A 19,327-nucleotide genomic window follows, 5' to 3' on the forward strand; every position below is an offset into this window, starting at 1 on the left:
TTTTGATTGGTCAATAGTTGTCACGCAATTGGTTGCTAAACACATGAAGGAAATAATCACGACAAAAATATAAATTAGATAACCAGATAAAAGTGAAATATTGTCATCATGTTGAAGTGTGCACATTTAAAGTTTTTTTCCAATTATTTCGATAAAATGAGGGAAAACTGTGGTGACGGTGATAATGAAGTATTGCCGTTCACTAGAAATTCTTTGCGTATATTTTTTATATTATTCTAAAGCAAATGAAGCAAAAATTGATTAAGTACAAGTGTACTAAAGTGCAAGATAAAGTTTTCCAAACACTAAAATAGAGTGCTTCATTTTACGATACATATTAAACAACTATTTTTATTAATGGTGATGCAAAAACAATTTTGTAACTACTTTGCTTACATATTAAAGACTGAAAACAGACAAAAAAATATGCAAACAAATATTTGTTATTCATCTAAAACCTTTCCATAAGAATATTTTTTGAATAAACTGTGAGGTTTATTCAAATGAAATTCTCCTAGTACAGTCGCGGACAAAAAAAGTAGGACAATGTTTTTTCGCTAATGTAAATTTGCTTGCTTGCTTTCTATGGTTACTATGAAAATATTTATTTATTATAGTAACCCCAGTTTACTCAACTCAATTTTGGCTAACTTTCTTAATAAGACTTGTCCTACTTTTTTTTGTCTGCAACTGTATGTAGTAACGCATTTTCTAACAAAGTGCATTCAAAGGGAATTTCTGTATTAAGAACATTTTTGATCTGAAATTACTCAGAAGCTGTAACATTTACCATCTATAGACAAATAATTTATTAACAAACAAGTATACAGGGTGATTCACGTAGCCCGTTCGTTAGAAACTTTCTGATTTCCCAAAATCGTATTAATATGAAAATTGGTTGCCGACTATAATCGACTGCTCCAAGTTCAAATAAAATATTTTCAAAAAGGGGACACTTCCAGAAATACTGAAAATCGACGCCATCTTTGTTTTTTTTAAATGGAAAGGCTCCATTTTGATTTCAAATTTCGATTCTACGTTAAATTTTAAGTTTAGAATGTCCTTTTGTCAATACTTATCTGTCATCGTTTTTGACCAATGTCATCTTTTTCGCAAAAAAGCGGGGTTGCAGGGCTTCATTAAAAAAATTATAACTCCTGAACTATTGGAAATAAATCATTGATTTTTTTTTTGAATTAAATTTCTAAAGGTTTGGCCGATCTTTTGCGCTACTAGTGACATTTTTTTGAGTTTCATACGCCTACTGCAATTTTTCAAAATTGATAAACAAAAAATGTCAAAAATTTCATTTTTTTAAATGGCAACTACATTAGTGGCATTTCTGACATTAGATATCAATGTAAAATTTAATTTGAAGGCCACTTTTATTAACATTGTGTATGCCTATTTCTAGTCGTTTTGGCGTAATTTCTATTTTTTCAATAAAATATTCTTTTTCTTTATTAAGCAATTGTTTTATTTGATTTTTTTTTTTTTTTAAATCACATTGCAATAAATATGTACTAGATATGTACATCAATATATTCTCTATTGTGCTCTCAAATCATTCTCCTCCTGAAATCACCTCCTCACTTTCTCAAACATCATCCCAGAGATCTGGGGATGGAAGGAACATGGAGAAATAGAGAAAGTGCAAGAAAAATATTTAAAAGGGGTCCTAGGTGTGGACCGAGAAACGCCAGGTTACATAGTGAGGGAAGAGTGCAAGAGGAATAGGCTGAGAGTAAAAGCGGGAAAGAGAGCGGCAAAGGTTGAAGACAAAATAGACGGAAGGGAAGAGTGCAGGAGCAGGATACTAACCGAATGCTGGAGAGAAAAGGAAAAAACACGGAGAAGAAGGAGAGAGAGAAATATTATCAGAGAAATGGGTATGCCAGTGAAGAAGTGGAAAGATTGAGAGCAAAAGGAAGATGGATGAATGTAGAGCTGAGTGAAAAGGACAAAGACACAGACAGACAAGAAATAAGGGAAAGAATCAAAGAATCCAGATACTACAGAAAGTATGAGAGGTGTACGACAGAGCAAATTCCGGAGGACCTGGGGAGAGAGAGTGCAAAAGAAAGAAAAATGATGGCGTGATTTATATGTGGGAACAAGGAAAGAGAAAACAGGTATTGGATGGAAGGAGAAGAAGAAGGTGTAGAATGTGCTACGAGGAGAGAGAGACAATTCAGCACATGTGGAATGGATGTAGCGAAATAAGAGAGAGGGAGAGAAAGGAACGGGGAGAAATACTGAATGAAGACGGAAGGGAGATGGATGAAAGAAATATGGAAGAGAAGGGAAGGGATTGAAAAAGAAAAGGGTGGGAGATAGGAAAAATGTTAATTTGTGGAGTTGTATTTTTGTTTGTAATCAGGACTGAAAGCCCGGAAGGCAAATAAAGCATAAAGCATATTGTAAACAAACCGTTTTAAGAACTGTAATGTATGTACCATGTTAATATTTACTTTACTAAACATTAGAAGTGCAAAAATTGAAGTGCCTTGTTTAAACTTATCGATAACACTACAAATAATACAAATCTTCACCTGATAAGAGTCTATTTGATGTTAATTGCTTGGCAACATCAGTAGTAAAGATAGTGAACAACAAGAGCCCTAAACTAACACCCTGCGTAACGCCACTTGTTAAAGCATAAATCAATAATCCGAAATTCGCTATTTATCTTTAACAAAAGATAATTTTATGGTTATGTTTTTTAATTGTCAAATTGTTTTAATTGTTGTCTAATGTTTTTCAATTACACATTCAAAATAAAAAGGATATACCTGAGAAATTAAAAATAAGAAGCCTTTATTATGCAAACTTGTTAGAATTTCAGTGAATATTCTTTTGCTAAAATTGTGTCAAGAACATTTTTAACAAATATAAAATGCAGACAGAACAATGTGCAAGATTTATTCAAAGAAAACTCCAAAACTGTAACATTTGTTCGAGTTCAAGTTACTCCCTAAAGGCAAAAGATTCAATTTTTTATAAACCTCTACAGTTTAAAAACAGTAGAAACAACTTACAAGTGGATACAAGTATAGAGATAACGATAACACAAGTTCCAAAACTTGTACTTTGTCTTCTGCGACTCTCTACACCGTAAGAACGGATTTTAAAAATTAGTTGATCAGTTTTTGTCCAGCTGAGAACGGGGAACTCTGGATGAACACGCAAGAACCCTTCATCACCTGGATGTTGAAAGAATATTTTTAATAGTCCAGCCGGTTGGAATTCTTCCGTGGAGAACAGTTAACCGATTTTTATGAAATGCAATTTCTGCATCAACATCTTCGTATAAATTGCAAGTCCGCCCAAAGGTCGAGTTTCATTGCCACATCCGGAGCATTTTGAAACAAACCGCGGCTCTTATTGAATGGAAAGTCTCTTTTTAAAGAGATTTTTGAGCAGACTGCCGTAGAATTATCATAGGTACGTGTTTCTGTGCTGTACTCTGCGCGCAAATTTGCCAAAAACGAGAAAAACATAAGGTGGATCGAAAGCAGCCAGGAGCAATTTCGCCCCGTTCCCACCTCGTGCCGCACCATGGAACTCATCCTTTATTCAAGTTGAGTTCGCGACATCCAAACTGATACAAATCATCCTGCTTCGAAAGTTATTAATACATTATTTCGAGCGACGCCCACACCGGCACATCACAACAGTCCGCAGCCGAGACCGTCGAGACTTCTGAATGACACTTGTCAGGTGGAGCGTGCTCGCATGTGCTATTGATTGCTTCAATTTTGACATCTCCAGGATCAGATAACGACATTAGTTCCAGACTGGATTCGACGATACGAGTGGACGATTTTTCCGCGGCCGGGAAGAGATAGCCCTTGGACAGGCATCAGTCAATTCCATCGCCTCTGTTATCTGGCCGTAATGGAGGAGGACAGGTGACCGACCGCTCTGGAAACGGTTCCGTCGACCGGATATTCCCCGGACGAATCCGGGTCAACGTTTAGTTTAGCAACATACACAGAACGCCGTCACACGTCGGCGATTCAAGATTAATTACGTCGAACGGAGCGGGGGGCGCAACCCCCGACATGTGGTGGCCCCGGACCTGGGCCGGGTTCGATTTAAGAAGTAAAGGATGATGTTGTCAGAGGCAGGTGGCGCTGTTGGCGACATGAAATGCGATAGAGATGTGATCTGACAGCTTAAGACTTTTCTAATTTTATTATTTTTCTTTCAGATAAATTGTGTTTTCCCCCTTTTTCCGGCCGACTTATCTCCGCGATCCGAAGACAACAATATTTCCATCGCGGCGTAAACAATAAACAAGCTCCGCGATACCATCTCCGAGTAATTTCCAAATGGTTTGTGTAATTTCTATCCGAGAGAGCTCCGCTTCAAATTTTTTACCAAAAAAGTAATTGGCAAAGTCGTAAAAAACCCGGTGCAATTTATCTGATTCGCGCTCGCCGCCCAAGAAACTGATGGATTTGTGATTTTATAGGAAACATCCATTCGAGATGTTGGACAATAAAACCGTACACGATAAATCCCCGATCGAACAAAAACCGACTCCTCCGAGGTATTACGCTACGAATTGATAGTTTTAAAAATAATTATCGAACGCCGGCGATTTCCATTGTCGGAGAGGGCGCCGCCCCCACCGAACTAATCTCCGGTTAATAAAGAATCCGGGGGAATCAATCCGGGATTAGGCGGGCGCGAACGCACCTGACCCCGATCAGAATGCAATCGAAGACCGCCGGAATTAACAAGTTTGCAAAAATCCCCCGGCCCCGATGGCCGAAAGATACTCTCAACTTTCGTTTTATTGCCGATAAAGAATCTTGAAGGAAAATCAATCGCGCGTTAGCCAGACGCATCGCGCCGTGAGAAAACTTCCAAATAATTCGCGTCGGGCAAAAATCTCGACGGTTCCATAATTAAAAGATGCGCGGGGGCAAGTTGATTAAAAAAAATTGTGGGTCGGCGGTCGCAACTTTTCGACTTTTTCATCTGTGATACAGGGTTTTTCGTCATAATTTATGAAATAATAGGGTGCCAGCATGACAACTTGTCATTCTTGTAAAGAACTCAAGAGAAAGTGATGCCCCAGCTCGAACTTTATATTTATTCAACTTCTCTACCTTTCGCGTCTCGTCTGTCATCCCACACTCGAAGACGTTTTAATCGCGCCCCTCGTAAATTCGACTCACCCCCATCGGAAACAACGACTTCGCAGGAACGTTACTTCCGATTCACCGGCGAGTCCACACACCTAGATAACTTGATCTTTCTTTATATGTATCATCCCGGGGTCTTAGACGGTCCCTTCTGTAATCATTGAATGAAACAGGCCTTTGCGCCCTTCTAGACCTCAAATTTACCTTGTGAAATTTATTAGAGTGTGACACGACCCGGGGTGAAAAGGAACGCTAGGTTGTACTTTTCCGGGGGCGAGCACGCCGCCTCCAGATCGAAGTTCTCGGCGGCAGTGCCCTTTTTGTAAAATGTCGACGCGAACCGTCAAAGACTCAGTTTTCGCGATTTTCCTCCGACGTCGTCAACTCTTTCGGATATTTATTACGCCTAATAAAGTTTGCATGATTATGAAATAAAAATCGGCTGAGACGTGATAATTTTCTGGAATTGCAAATAAAAGAGCGTTTATTTGTGCGTTCGAACAACATAACTTTAAATGGCCACTTTTTCTTCTCGAAGAGCTATTCAACGCCGAACAAAAAGTGGATTTGCTATTCATCAGGAATGTAATTGTGTCGTTCAAAATGTGGGGCTGTAAAATATTAAAATCGAAAAAGAATAAATCACTTGAATAATATGTTTGAAATATTCGAGTGGTTTCCATTAGAGAGAGTAAATTTTTAATTTCACGACCTTCACTCTCTATTATGTACGAAAAACTTAAACTCATGTTTGCACAAAGTAATAATTAATAAAATAGAAATCCTGGCTCCATTTGTGTCCTATTGTGCAATATATTAATTATTATAATGGAATCTACTAATCATCGACAACAAAATATGTAATATTAGAGCTGCGGAAAACTATCATAGTAACGAGCTCTGCAGCACAAAAAAAAATCCACATTTTAATTGATCTAATTTGGAATTCGCTAGGATAAAAATTGTAAATAAGTTATTTTTAGTAGAGCGATATAGGTCAGTGAAAAAATTTAATTCGAATTTTCAGTGGATGAAAATTAAGCTGGTGTCAATTGTTCGGTAAATAATTTTCTATATTTGTGGAACGAAAGCTGTAAAAGCGCCAGTCAATAAATCAAGTATGGAACAAACGTGCGTGGCGAGAAGGCCGGGAAATTGATAATGAATCAAAGTGTCCTTTATATACAGGGTGGGGCAAGATAAAGTAACTTGTGATTTATAAAGCTCGAGTTTAATTTTTTAATAGCCGTTCTAGGATATTTATTGATTTCAAGCAGATTTGGAAACTTTATTCGATGGACAGACAACTTTAACGGAAAAACTATTTCTAAAATAAACAGCGATCAAATTAATTTGTAATCGAGTTATCCATGAAACACAGGTTAGATCTCGACATATCAATAGCAAAAGACATACGGATTCAAATCCATGGATGACTCGATTACAAATTAATTTGATCGCTCGATATAAAAATAACAATTATTTCAAATTAAAAGTGAAAATACTTCCGTTCAAATCTGCTCTAATCTGTTTTTGAATTTTTTGTAAAGGTGCATTTTACTAAATTATCTTAAAAAAGTTTTAACACAACTTTCTACATTAATTTCAAAATTGTAATGCAAGCAGTGGTTGTTTCTGAAAATCTAAAAATTTGCTATAATTATTCTTAAATTGTCTAAATTGAATTGTGAGACACAAAAGATCTAAAATCGTACAAAACATCAATCTACAACGTAAAAAAAAAGAATAAACATGACTACAACATTTTTTTAACCAAAAAGTTATTTGCTCTAAGTACATATTCTTTTCATACGTTCACTAGTTTTTATCAAAAATTTACTGACAGATCCTAGAAAACAATTGAACAGGTTTACTTAACCGTTGCGAGAAATATCTTTTGGAATTTTTTAAAAATGATAAAAAATTGTAAGTACATATTTGAATTTATATTTGCTTTAGTACGTTTTAGGTTTGTTATTATTAAATCTTAAAACGGCATATTTTAAAATGTTGAACAATTTTGTATTCAAAATGATGATAAAAACATTTCAAATTTGATTAAAGAAGGCTTAGTAAATATACAGGGTCATTATAAATGATTGTCCCATCGCAGTTGGCGTTGAAAACCCACACAAATTTTGGATGTGCCGCAGCCTCGCAAAGTTAGACAAACTACCTAGTATACTAGTCTCACTCATGTTATGAGGCTTGCGGCACATTCAACTACGTCACCAACGCCTAGTGCGATGGGACAGTCATTTATAATGACCCTGTATAGTTGAATTCAATTTTTCTGAAAAAAGGAAGACTCTATTAAACATTTCTTAGTGGATTTTCACTGCAACAGTGATTGTTTCTAACTGAAAAATACCCAAAAAGTAACAAACAACAACAACGAATTGCAAGTATGTACATATGTACAAAAAAAAATTGAATGCGTTCTGTTTTGGTTTGGAAATGCCTTGTTAAATTTTGCAAAGCTACATTTTAACTGACCCTTGATTATAAAACATAAAAAAAAAATTAATTAAAAAAATTGCATTTGCACCGAAATCCATCAAATTATTTTGGTTCAAAATTGTATTCAATATTTTTGTATGATGTAAACAAAAACATCGTTCCTACCCAATAAGAGCCAATTTCTATTTTAACCCAGCGGGTGACCTGTCATTTTAATTATTTAATCCCTTACCAAGTCCGCAAAAAATTCTATATCCGGCCCAATTGTTATCGATATGTTGTCGAGCAAAGTTCGAAAATGTTTCGTGTAATTAACCATGACTGTTGGCGTTTTATTTTTGTACTGTAACAGTGGCGTAACAATGCAGCCAAGGGCCAAGTCAAACATGGCCCTTTAATGGCTCACAAAAATAACTTCCCATCATTTGGCCAATCTTAAAAATTTACTTTTATGAGATTTAATAATATTTTTATTTAGTTTTATTAAAAATGACTTCAAGGATTCCTGGTTAAAAAACAAAAAGTAGTACGTTTTTAACAAAAAGAAAAAAAAAGAAAAATATGATAAGAAAATAAATTAAAAAATCTTCGCTTTAATATGGGCAAAGTTTGATTGTGAACGCACCACTGGTGAGTCTGCAGAGTAAAAATACAGACAACGCAAAAATTGAGGTTAGATTTAAACAGCTGATCTGTGATCTGTAATTCGTGGTGCGTTCACAATCTACTCTTCAGCGCCTACTTTGAAGATAAACTTAAATGAACACCCGATATTATATCTATCGTTTTGGCAATGTCACTTCTCATTGAAATAATTTATAAGGCAGATAATTTTTGTTGGACAGTGATATTCCCTAAAATGTTTATAATTATTTTTAATTTTGAAAATAAGCTTTTTATCGAACCAACCGAAACAGGGATGTTGAGAAGAATATAATAAGCATTGAAGACCACTGCACGAAGAATTTTTCTATTAATGTATAAAGTTCAGTTAATTCCACCTAGGAATTAATTTTGGATGAATCTTTTACAAAACATTGTCTAAATGAGAGCAATTGAGACGAAATCGTGGCCGGAATATCTTTTGGAATATTTTACGTAACATACGAAAAAGTATTCGTTTATCTCGGAACTTGAATTTTCTACTTAATTATTGAATTAACTTTGTTTCCAGGAAGCATTTTCTTGTTTGATCGCGTCATCCACCCGGTAGTTACGCCCCTGCACCGTAACAAAAACGTTATCAGACAGAAAACAAGAGAGAAATTTTCATTGAAACGAGCGGCGACAAATGCGATGGAGTTCCATCCTGTTGGCTTTACTGCACTCGACTCGCGGTCATAAAACCGACACCGCTTTGTCTGAGAAATTTGTGGAGAAAAGCTCGATTTACGTATTTTAATCGACGCTTTCGGTAAGCTTACGCATGTGTTGCGACTCTGAAAGGTCAACACGTGTAAATAGCACCCCTAACGAACATGTGATCATCCCCGAACAATGACGGCTCTTAGCTTAACATATTTGTACACGCGTTCCCGATTTCGGCGAATGCAAATTTGCGAATCGGCGCAGCGATCAAATCGCGTCAAACGCAATCCGCGCCCCGCTAATCCTGTAAATTTAAAAAATAATTAAAGGATAAATGTCAAAACCGGCGATTTTAAAATAATTTTCCGCGTTTCCGTTTTTTCCATTTCCTCGTTCCGCTTAATCGCGCCGTGACCGTTCCGAGTGGCCGTGATGTCGGTCGAAAATGGCGAAAAGAAGAAGGAGGAGGGTGGTCCGTGATATGGGTCCAATTATATCGGGCAGGATTTGGGGCCTGATGGGGCTATTAAGTCGGTCTTCACACATAACGAGCATAGGTGGGATCGGGGCAGGTTTCGGAACGTCGGGAATAATAATTATTAAAATTATTGGTATCAGGAAGGGGAGCCGGCCCCTGCGGGCCCACCCTCGACCGGGGCCCCGGCGGGATGTTTATGAAACGGAGGTGATCGGCGCGGCAAAACGACCGATTAAACGAGCAGGCCGAGAGGACGGGGGTTAATCCTTTAACGTCGGCGTTGCCTTCAAGGCGGCACCGTAATTTTTTGATCGGATTACGTTGAACTTTCCACTTGGCGTTAATTACCGTAATTAATCCATTATGCTATGTAAATAATCAGTTAATTACCGCGGACGTTAAAGCCCCGACTCCGCCGAGATTTTTGACGGCACGCCCCACCTAATCTAATCAAATCAAAATATATTCAAAGGCGGCAACGTCAGCGGCGCAATATTAATAATTTTAATGAGCCAATAAACCGACCTTTTGAGAAGCCCTAGCCAAAACCCGGTATTATCGACCGCTCCCCCGACGAGTTGGGGGCGGAGGGGCGGCGGGGCGGCGTGCTGAACCGACCCTCCATTCGACCGAAAGTCTGACACCTAGAAGGAGTCACGCAGAGTCGAAACAAAACACTCCCTACAAGGATTAGAGATTGTCACTTGCTTTCAGATGAGTGGATCTTGCGAACAATAAAGTGCTCCTCGACGCTACGGCACAGAATTTACAAACTTTGCCGTTTTCAACGGATTCTCCCGGTCGCTTGCCCCGGGACTCCCCCGAATCGACCCTTCGATTGCTACACCAATTACCGACGCTGTTTTTTACAACAGCGCCAAATTCGAAATGACCATCCCCGGGCACTCCGCCACTCAAAATACAACCCTCGAACGGACGAATTCGTATCTAGTAATCTTACCCCCATGATTATAATCATGTGATCACTTTTTGACATTTTACAACAAGGATGTACCACTTTTAAAGTTAACAGAATCATTCCATTCCATCTATGGAAATAGTAACGGGCCTTCAAATAAATTTATATTTAGAGCAACCTATGGAAATTCAAGTGTTTGCAACATTTTTCCAGCGTAGAAAATGACACAAGAAACGTCTGACATTTTAACGAAACAAAGTCAGGTTAGAAAATATTTTTAATTTTTGTAGTGCATTCTTCCTATTCCCCCTCCACGGAATATGACAACATGAAATTGGGAAAAAACTTACTATGTGCAAAAATTACTTTACACTGTTAACAGAATTAGATTGTCGCCCGGACGCCTACTCTAAATATATATTTATTTGAAGGCCCGATATAACCTTAGAAATTCTTCTTGATCAATGTGCTGGATGTAATTTTTTCTCAATACATATTTCAATACAATTCGAACGTGTAAGTGAACAAACATTTGAGCCTGGATCTTTGTTGTTCATAGCAAGCAAAGTACAATGTGATCAAAAAGAAAACAATTCAGAGCAGGCGTTGCAAATTATCGGTCATGTCGTAGCGGAATTCTATGCACATAAGTGTTCTTGTTTTGTTTTCTTTTTGATCACTCGTTATTTCAGAAGCATGGGATTTATCGTGTTATTTTCCCCTTCCCCTATCTGGTTCCCTATGTTGCCAGTTGAGAATATCTACACGAATAATCGCTGTTATCCAAATCTGTACAACCCTTGGACGGTTTACTCCATCGTCTGAATTAGCTGTTGATACTAAATTACTTGAATGCAAACACAATACATATTACTTAATTCCTAAAATTATTGTAAAATTCTATTTAGCGCAGTTGTTTAATACTGATCTAAAAAGCCATGCAGTAAATTAATTAAAAAATAATATGACATGTCATTGGGAAAATTAATCGATAAAAGGTAATAAAAATGAGAGAAAATTGAAATTAGTAGTGATGGTTTTTATAGATATCGGGTGTTCATTTAAATGCAGTACTGGCGGAACTTTTTTGAACTGTCGCTCAATACTTGTACACACCGCTACAAAATGAAAAATTATTCCAAGAATCGTAGATTTATCGTGCGATTTTACTGCGTTCGCTCTAGTAAAATACACACCGAACTTATACAAGTTTATCGTTATTTTCGACATAAAAAGAAAATCAGTTCAGTTTTTCGCGAGTTTTCCACCAACACCAATTGCTATTTTATTTTCCCGTATAAATCCAACTAGCAGTCTACACCGGAAAGTTTCCAAACGAAATATAAATTAACACTGTGACTGAGCTTTATTAAAACAGACCACCAAAAAGGAAAGGTAAAAAAATGTGCTTGTTTGTCTCCGGAGCAACTTCGATCGCGCTCCCAATTAGTGTGGTGTTTTTTCCGAAAGCGCCAAATTCGAATCGTCCGCCGCCCACAAATTATAATAATGCCGACACATCGTTTTATCTGTAATGGTCCCAGATACAGATGATGTATGGGTAATTCCGACCATATTTTGTTTCGGAAATATTGGGGAATAAAAGGGGAGATGTACCATTTAGATAATAAATTAGCCAGAAAATTGTTCTTTAATGTCTCTGGTATCTATGCAGTTTTTCGTCGGAGAGCATTACGCTCGCCGGATGCAAATTCCGCCAAACATCCAGTATACTGTTGGCGAGAAAAATCACACCGGGGACTGTGTCCCGCCCGCGACTTCCGAATAATTGTCTTCCTCGTAACGCGTCCATTAAAACTTTTTCAGTATCTAATAGCTTCGATCGTAATAATAAAAAAGTCCCATTTTATAACCGGACCGTAAAAGCAAAACTCAACAAAGAACAACACTGTTTATTGATATAAATATGTATCTAAATGTATTTTTTACTATGTTAGAATTTTATCCCGTTATAAACGGGCCAATAAAAAACTTCCCAGCAATAATGGGGGCTTATTGTCGCTTGAATTATTAATTTAAAACGGGGTTATCATCTGAATGGCCTGTTTGTCCTTTATTATCAATAGCACTCGTGCCTCGCCTGACTCCCGATTAACGAAGAAATTAACCGCCGAGTCGAGGACCTCTGACCCGCCTCGCCGCGGTTTTTTCCTCTTTTTCTTTCCAAATCTCACATGATATATCGAAAGCTGAGCGCACCAACATCCGAGAAGAGAGCAAACTTTGTATAAATGAATATTTTTAGTGCAAACCGAGTTCTAAGCTCGATCTCATCGCAAGATACGAAACTTTCGACTGCTCCAACCGAAGAATAATAATATTCTCACCGGCGGTTATGCAACTTTTATTACACGGTAAACTCGAAGATCATCCCATCATCGTAAAACTAACTAGGATTCTTTCGGCAACGATCAAAACCCTAACGAAGCCCGAGTATCTATTTCAGAGATTCTCCCCTTGTTGGTGTTTTTACGCGGCCCTCTCGCACCTCTCCGGGGAGTGTTTTCCTTTGTTGTGCCCCTTTCTTTTCAATTTTATCCGACTTTGCTGATCGTCGTGACATTCCATCTATGGTCGTTCATAACATTATCTCCGAGCGTCTTATTCGGTAAATAACACTTTTCGCCCACCCCGACGTCATATCTCGTCGAGGACTCTCCTCCAGCTGCCGGAGAGTATCGACTAGGTGAAATTTTAATCGCGCTTCGATTCCGCCGCCCCAGTCCGCCCCTGTGGCGCGATCCGGCATCCTGCCGAGTTCCTGATAAATAATAGCGTCGGCATAAAGGGACTGAATTAAAATCAAATTACAGAGCGGCGGCCCCACTTCTCCATAAAAATGGATTTATTTACAAAAATACCTAATGATCACTGCGGAGTTATAAATAATAAAAACCCTGCTTCCATGACACTTGTAATTTATAAAGTATTCTTATGATTGTTCTCCTCCTTTCCACGTTAATGGCATTTCTTTGTTTGCAAATTGTCAGGCAATTTGCAGATAACCAGTGCTTCTTTCAATTTAAAATGTAAAGCGCCGCCGTCCCCGCTACACGTTTCGGTTTTGGGAGTGGGTAGGTGGGTGGCGCTAATTAGGCGTCGTAATTGCTTTATTTGCGCCGGTACTGATCCGGCGGTACCGAAAAAGCGACAAGAAAAGAGAGGTGGCGTAATTTAATCGGGAGAGCAATTTATTAGTAGCAACGTGTGAGTTTAATTAACATTGTGAGGCTGCAAGGCTCAAGTACAACAAATTAATTGCGTTAAATGTCGCTTTTAAATGAGTATTGGGTGGAAGCTTTTAAGCCCCGTGCAACGCGGCTTCCAATTACATGATGAGGAGATAAGTAAAATTACCTGCCAAAATTATACTTTTATATAAATGTAAATTCGGCCCTAATTTATTGGTATTTACCCGGGCGCGGAAAAGCTGTTAGTCGGAAATGAAAGTAACGTCTTGGAGGCATTCGTACGACTTAAGATAAACATTATGCGGGGTTTGAATACGTTAAGTAAATTACGTGCAGGAGCCCTAAGTCAATATCGAGCCGTCTTTGGTGCATTTGAAAGGCAAACAATCGGGAAAAAAATTTTCGCCCGACGCGGCGATGACTTTTAGTTTGTGAAGTCCGCAGCAAGTTGTGCCATATTGATTTTCAATTTAGTTGCATTAATATTTCGCCCGGAGAGTTAAGTGAAGTGTGTATTTAGAGGGAACTTCCAGTCATTATTATTGATGGGGTTGGCACCCTTGTAGCAGTGCCGCCGCCCTTGCAAAAGTCATTCCTTATTTATCGGGATGAACGAGATACGCCAGCCGAGAGAAATTGCGAAACAACCTGAAAAAACGGAAACAGAAATTTAGAGGAGTGTGATGCTTTCTCATCTCAAACCACTATTTATTTCGCCCTCTATCTTCCGGTAATACCTGGATTGCTAGATTGACGATCGAGGGATGCGCCGAAGAGATCGGTTGCGAACACGACTACTGGGAAATGATCATAATCCGGCGACATATTCCGATCTGACACCGAAGTTTCAATTACGCCCCGGTACGCCCCCCGTCGGACCGACATTCACCACCTCTCCACATGCTTCCGATAAAGAATTTTCGGTTTTTTTCATTTCCTTTTTCTTCGCATTGTACAAACCCCAAACCTTCATATTTTCACGTCTTATTTCATATTCACCGGGAGCCTCCACCTTTTTAACACTGTTCAATGGCCAACGTGCGATGTTGGGGAACATCCATCATACAAATAAAAAAACACCACCACCGTGTGTATGCTTTTGGCAAACGGGAACAAAGTGCACTGTTATTGATCTCGCACCAATGGTAATCAGGTCGTAAACTCGCTTTTTCACGATGACGCGTCGATGCCTACCGCACGACGTTGTCAAATTAATCCCTGATGGGCTGGCTAACGCCACCCCCTTTTGGACGCTCTCCGCTATTAACAATTATGGCCAATTGTCCGACCTGCCTCAAGTCCTCCCTCGTAAATCGAGGCGGTTAACGCCTTAAAAAATCATCCCCGAATGATGCATTCCCGAAATGTCACCCGGAACACTCGACCTGATCCCTTTCTTTGTCGATTCGCCCCCTTTCTTGCCTCTGTTCGCACTTGATTACGGAATATTCCTGTGTGCTTTTAATCTCTCCCATACTGTTTCTTCTCTATTATCCCGAAATTCAATCTAATACTCCATCCGACGAAACCGATTCTTTCTTCCCCTTTTCAAGGTTCATTATCCTGCTTTACCTAATAGGTAACACCTACACGTACAGTCGCGCCCGCCCAAATCGGCACTACTCTTCGAATTAATTCCCACTTTTTTCCAACGTTTCAATCCAGTTTACAAACCAGATTACCTGAAATCCTAACGATTACCAGTTACAAACTCAGCATGTGATCTTGTAAAGCTTCCTAATTAGGGTAATTATCTAATGCGGAGCCAAGAGACCTTTCGAGAGAATTGTTTGAGAAACGAAAATGACAAGACATTAGAAAAACAGGAAGGAATCTAATTATACAGGGCTGTCCCAAAAGTAACGCCCTTCCTTGAAGGTACGTTATTTAGGGATGTGGTAGAGTGCTGGAAAAATATTTAAAAAAAAATCTGATTTAGGAAATATACGCATTTTAAAATATAAAAAACCTGAGAATTGCCTCTACCTAGAAATACGTAATAGCATTGTACTATTTTTCAGTATTCCATAACACTTCTAGATGGCGTACCTTCAAGGAAACGCGGTACTTTTGGGACAACCTGTATAATCTACATTTCTTCAAAAGAAAATATTTTTTATTTTCTTTATTTCTGATTGGAGATAGTCTTGTTTTTCTCCAAAAGTGAAGTTGTCGATTGCAAGTTAGTTTACAGTGAACCATTTTAGAGGTGTTGGATTCTCTCAAGGGCTGCGACCTTGGAAATATCTGCGCGAAGGTGGAGCGATAAAGCAGTAAAAAATCTGTAAATGAAAACTGAAAACGTCGACTACTTTACATCCAAATGGGCGAGAGAGAGAGACGAAACTAATGTAACGAATGACGATGTTTTCCGGTCGGTTTGTAGCGCCTACTTGAGACCGATATTCGTCGTTTGCGCAGATATGACTCATAGCCCATGAGAAAATCCAACACCTCTACTTCCGTGGTTTGTATGTCTACTAGTCTACTGTACCACTATTGCGACGTAACAATAATAATTTTGTGGATAGTCCGAAATGAAAATCGGTTCCGATTTTTTTCCTTTATCGGACTGACACAAAATTCAAGATTTTTTAAGAATTCCTTTGTCGTTAAAATTAATTTACAAAATCAAAATTGGTTATGAAAGAATTTTGGTCCCAAAAATGTTTTTGCGACAGTTGAACGGGTGAAATTAAACGGTGTTAATTTTATGATATTACGAATAATAGTACATTATTCAACGAACGTGTAATGATGGCTATTACGAACCATAGGAGAGCGCTGTAATCGTTCGGGTGTGTAATAGCCATTAGAAACGAGTAGAATACGATACTTTTTACGCCGTACAAACTTCATCATTTTCAGAATTCGTTTATTACTTCATTTTTTAATGAAACAATCTTATATAGAGAATTGTTATGGGGCATCCAAACAACTTTACAGTTTTGTAAAGGCAATTTTGTGACCACTCGTTGAATAATGCGTCATTACTCACTGCCGTGGCCGTGGCCAATGAACATCGTTATCTAACAGTTTAGCGCATATGTAAGCGTGTATTATTTAACAGGATCAGAAAAAATTAATATTTCGTGTTAAGAACTATTTTTCTTGCTGAAGTTGCTAAAGTTGTTTGTTTGATGCAGCCAGATTTACACTGGAAGCTTTCACTGCGCCAATTGTTACGGTCTCGACTTTATCAGAGTTGAGCCAACTCGTCAAAGTACTTTTTCCATGCAGAGTCGCCCAGCAATTGCGCAAAACGCTACAAAATAGAAAATTATTCCAAGAATCGAAGATTTATCGTGTGATTTTATTGCGTTTGCTGTAGTAAAGTACACATCCAACTTATACAAGTTTATTGTTATTTTCGACATAAAAAGAAAAGCAGTTAAGTTTTTTGTGTGGCAAACGAGTTTTTCTTCGATCAGTTAGTTTTCAACTCCATTACTATTATACGAAAATTTCCAGACGGTTCTGTTCCCATTTTCCTTTATTAAAACCTCTTAATTTAATCCCTGCCCTCGACTTTGAGTTGGCAGATTTTTCGTCCGTTCGTGAGTGGCGCCATAGATTTTCACTGACGCAACTGCCAATTTGTAGGTACCGACAATTTAGCCAAATCGTTGGTCTCTATAATTCATGGCGTTATTTATGTTTTCTCTGCTTAATGGTATGAATGTTGTGTAGGGAGCCGGGGCTTTTATTAAGTTAATTTCGAAAACGCGAACCTCACAAATATACAAATCCAGCGTTTAATGAATACTGCAGGTTGCGCACGAGGTTCACTTAAACTTATTGAAACGGTTTCGGTTTAAAACAACAAAGAAGAGAGTCGAGTCGGAGGAATCAAAATAATTTCAAATTAAAATCAGTCGTAATTAGAGAGTTTGTACGAAAACAACGAGGACGGGATGATTTTTTCCACTCCTCTCGTCTTCCAATTTATTCCCTTCCGTTCTTTTATCCCAACTTTTAGCATTTGAAATTTATATCCATAAATTTGAGGGAGGTAATATCGACTACATATCTATCAGTTTGATCAAATTGAATCCGATTACATGTTACATCGTCGTTCGTTGCCTCGGGCATATTTTCAATATTCCATACTCTCAAATTTACGTAATTGATAAAATTCTGTTTTTCGTTCTTGCCTAATCCACCCCGACATGTTCCCGAGATTCGGCCCCGTCCCCCTTCGCCATTCAATTACGGCAACGGTCTCCGGGAAATAGAAAACTGGCCACAATGCAATCGCAGGTACCAGACGACAATAATCCATGTATAAAAAAATCGAGCGCCGGTGCGGAAAATTCTAAACATATTTCACATCGGGGGCCCCCTTTGCGAACGTGGAGCTGACGCCGGGCCCGGATTTACGGCCTCACGCTCCGCCAGACACGCCGTAAGAAATTATTAGATGATTATTATTTCTATAACTGCACTTAAACCGCTGCACAACTCCAAAAGGAATCCGTTATTTGCCCTTTGAAAGGAGGCTGCCGCCCTCGACCGGGGGCGGATTACCGCCGGTTTTAAGAAAGGCACGGGGCTCTAATTAAAACCGACCGCTCCACACCCAACCCCGACTTTTTTAATCTCGCACTTCCTTCGCCAAACACACCGATCCGAATCAAAACTAAAATATCGCCGGCCATTATTCAATTAACCCCGGCTTCGGTCGACGACGCCATTTTTACATCGACGCGAAATTGGCTCGTTTATATTCGAAAATCATAATTATGGCCACCTCTGCGCCCCACAACTTGTTACGTCGCACTGTTTGCTCAGTGCCATCGAGACGGGGTGGGATTGATTCGTCCCTGTTGCCTTTGTTTGTGCTCATCTTTATGTTTATAACGTGCGATCGACAAGTTTTCTCATTAAGAGGGATCATATGCCTGTGGTGGAGCTTGATTCGTCCTAACTCTGTGAGGAAACAATTTACAAGCGGTTACAAGAGGTGTTGAAAACGATCTCGAGACTTCAAACCTCTTGTTACAAAATTCCACTGGTGACGTTATCTTCGCCTGATGTTGTGAATACCATAACAAGATTTTTTCAATATTTTATGTCCTTGCGGCTTGTAATTATTCACATTGGTCCTTCGAGTCTTTCAAGAGTTGCAACCCGCAACATTGGTCCGTCGCGTTATTCAAAAATTACAAGTCGCAACATTGGTCCTTCGAGCCGGATACAAACATTGATCGTTTGGGTTATTCAAGGCTTACAAGCCGCAACGGATACAAAGCAATGTTTACGTCATTATCGTTAAATCTCACATACAATAGGGTCAAATCATTAATATATGGCCATGATAGAGAGTGACAATGTTTTGTTAATTGTCTTAAAATTTTGAAAATTATTTAAATCAGACAAAAACGGAACAAAATAAAGAACACAAAAAAGGAAACTTTTTTATTTAAAAGTATATAGAACATACGTGTTATGTGACTTCTATTGAAAATATTCAACAGAATTTTCATACGTACTTATTTTTTAAAGTTCATAACAATTACCCGTTAAGGGGATGCGATAACAATCTTTTATCGATTGGATTTGAACATGCCACTCGGAGCAATATTATTGTTCTGCTATTTTTGCGTAAATTGCTTCAAATCGACGTAGAAACGTTGCGAAGCAAATTTCGTCCTTCATATTTAAGAGGTCCTGTTGAAAAATATTCTCCCACGATCGGAAAAAAGTTTACCGCTGTATCATTAACAAATGGACCAATCGATTTCACCTTTGTGACATCTATCGGAACGTCATTTTTGTGGTTTTTCCACCTTTG

At 38.4% G+C, this 19,327-nt stretch overlaps 1 protein-coding gene across 7 annotated transcripts in view; it reads left to right on the plus strand.

The window, feature by feature from the left end:
* LOC138127110 (uncharacterized) overlaps positions 1–19,327 on the plus strand; it is a 64,623-nt gene that overhangs the window by 18,593 nt on the left and 26,703 nt on the right. For 2 of the 7 annotated variants that reach the window (XM_069042970.1, XM_069042969.1), the window contains exon 3: positions 8,791–9,030. The exons of the other annotated variants lie outside the window; for them this stretch is intronic. The gene's annotated coding sequence lies outside the window, so the exon portion shown is untranslated. The remainder of the gene's footprint in view (positions 1–8,790; positions 9,031–19,327) is intronic. 7 annotated transcript variants of the gene reach the window in all.

The sequence above is a fragment of the Tenebrio molitor genome, chromosome 3 (genome assembly GCF_963966145.1).
Source record: "Tenebrio molitor chromosome 3, icTenMoli1.1, whole genome shotgun sequence".
In the NCBI taxonomy this organism is placed as follows: Eukaryota; Metazoa; Arthropoda; class Insecta; order Coleoptera; family Tenebrionidae; genus Tenebrio; species Tenebrio molitor.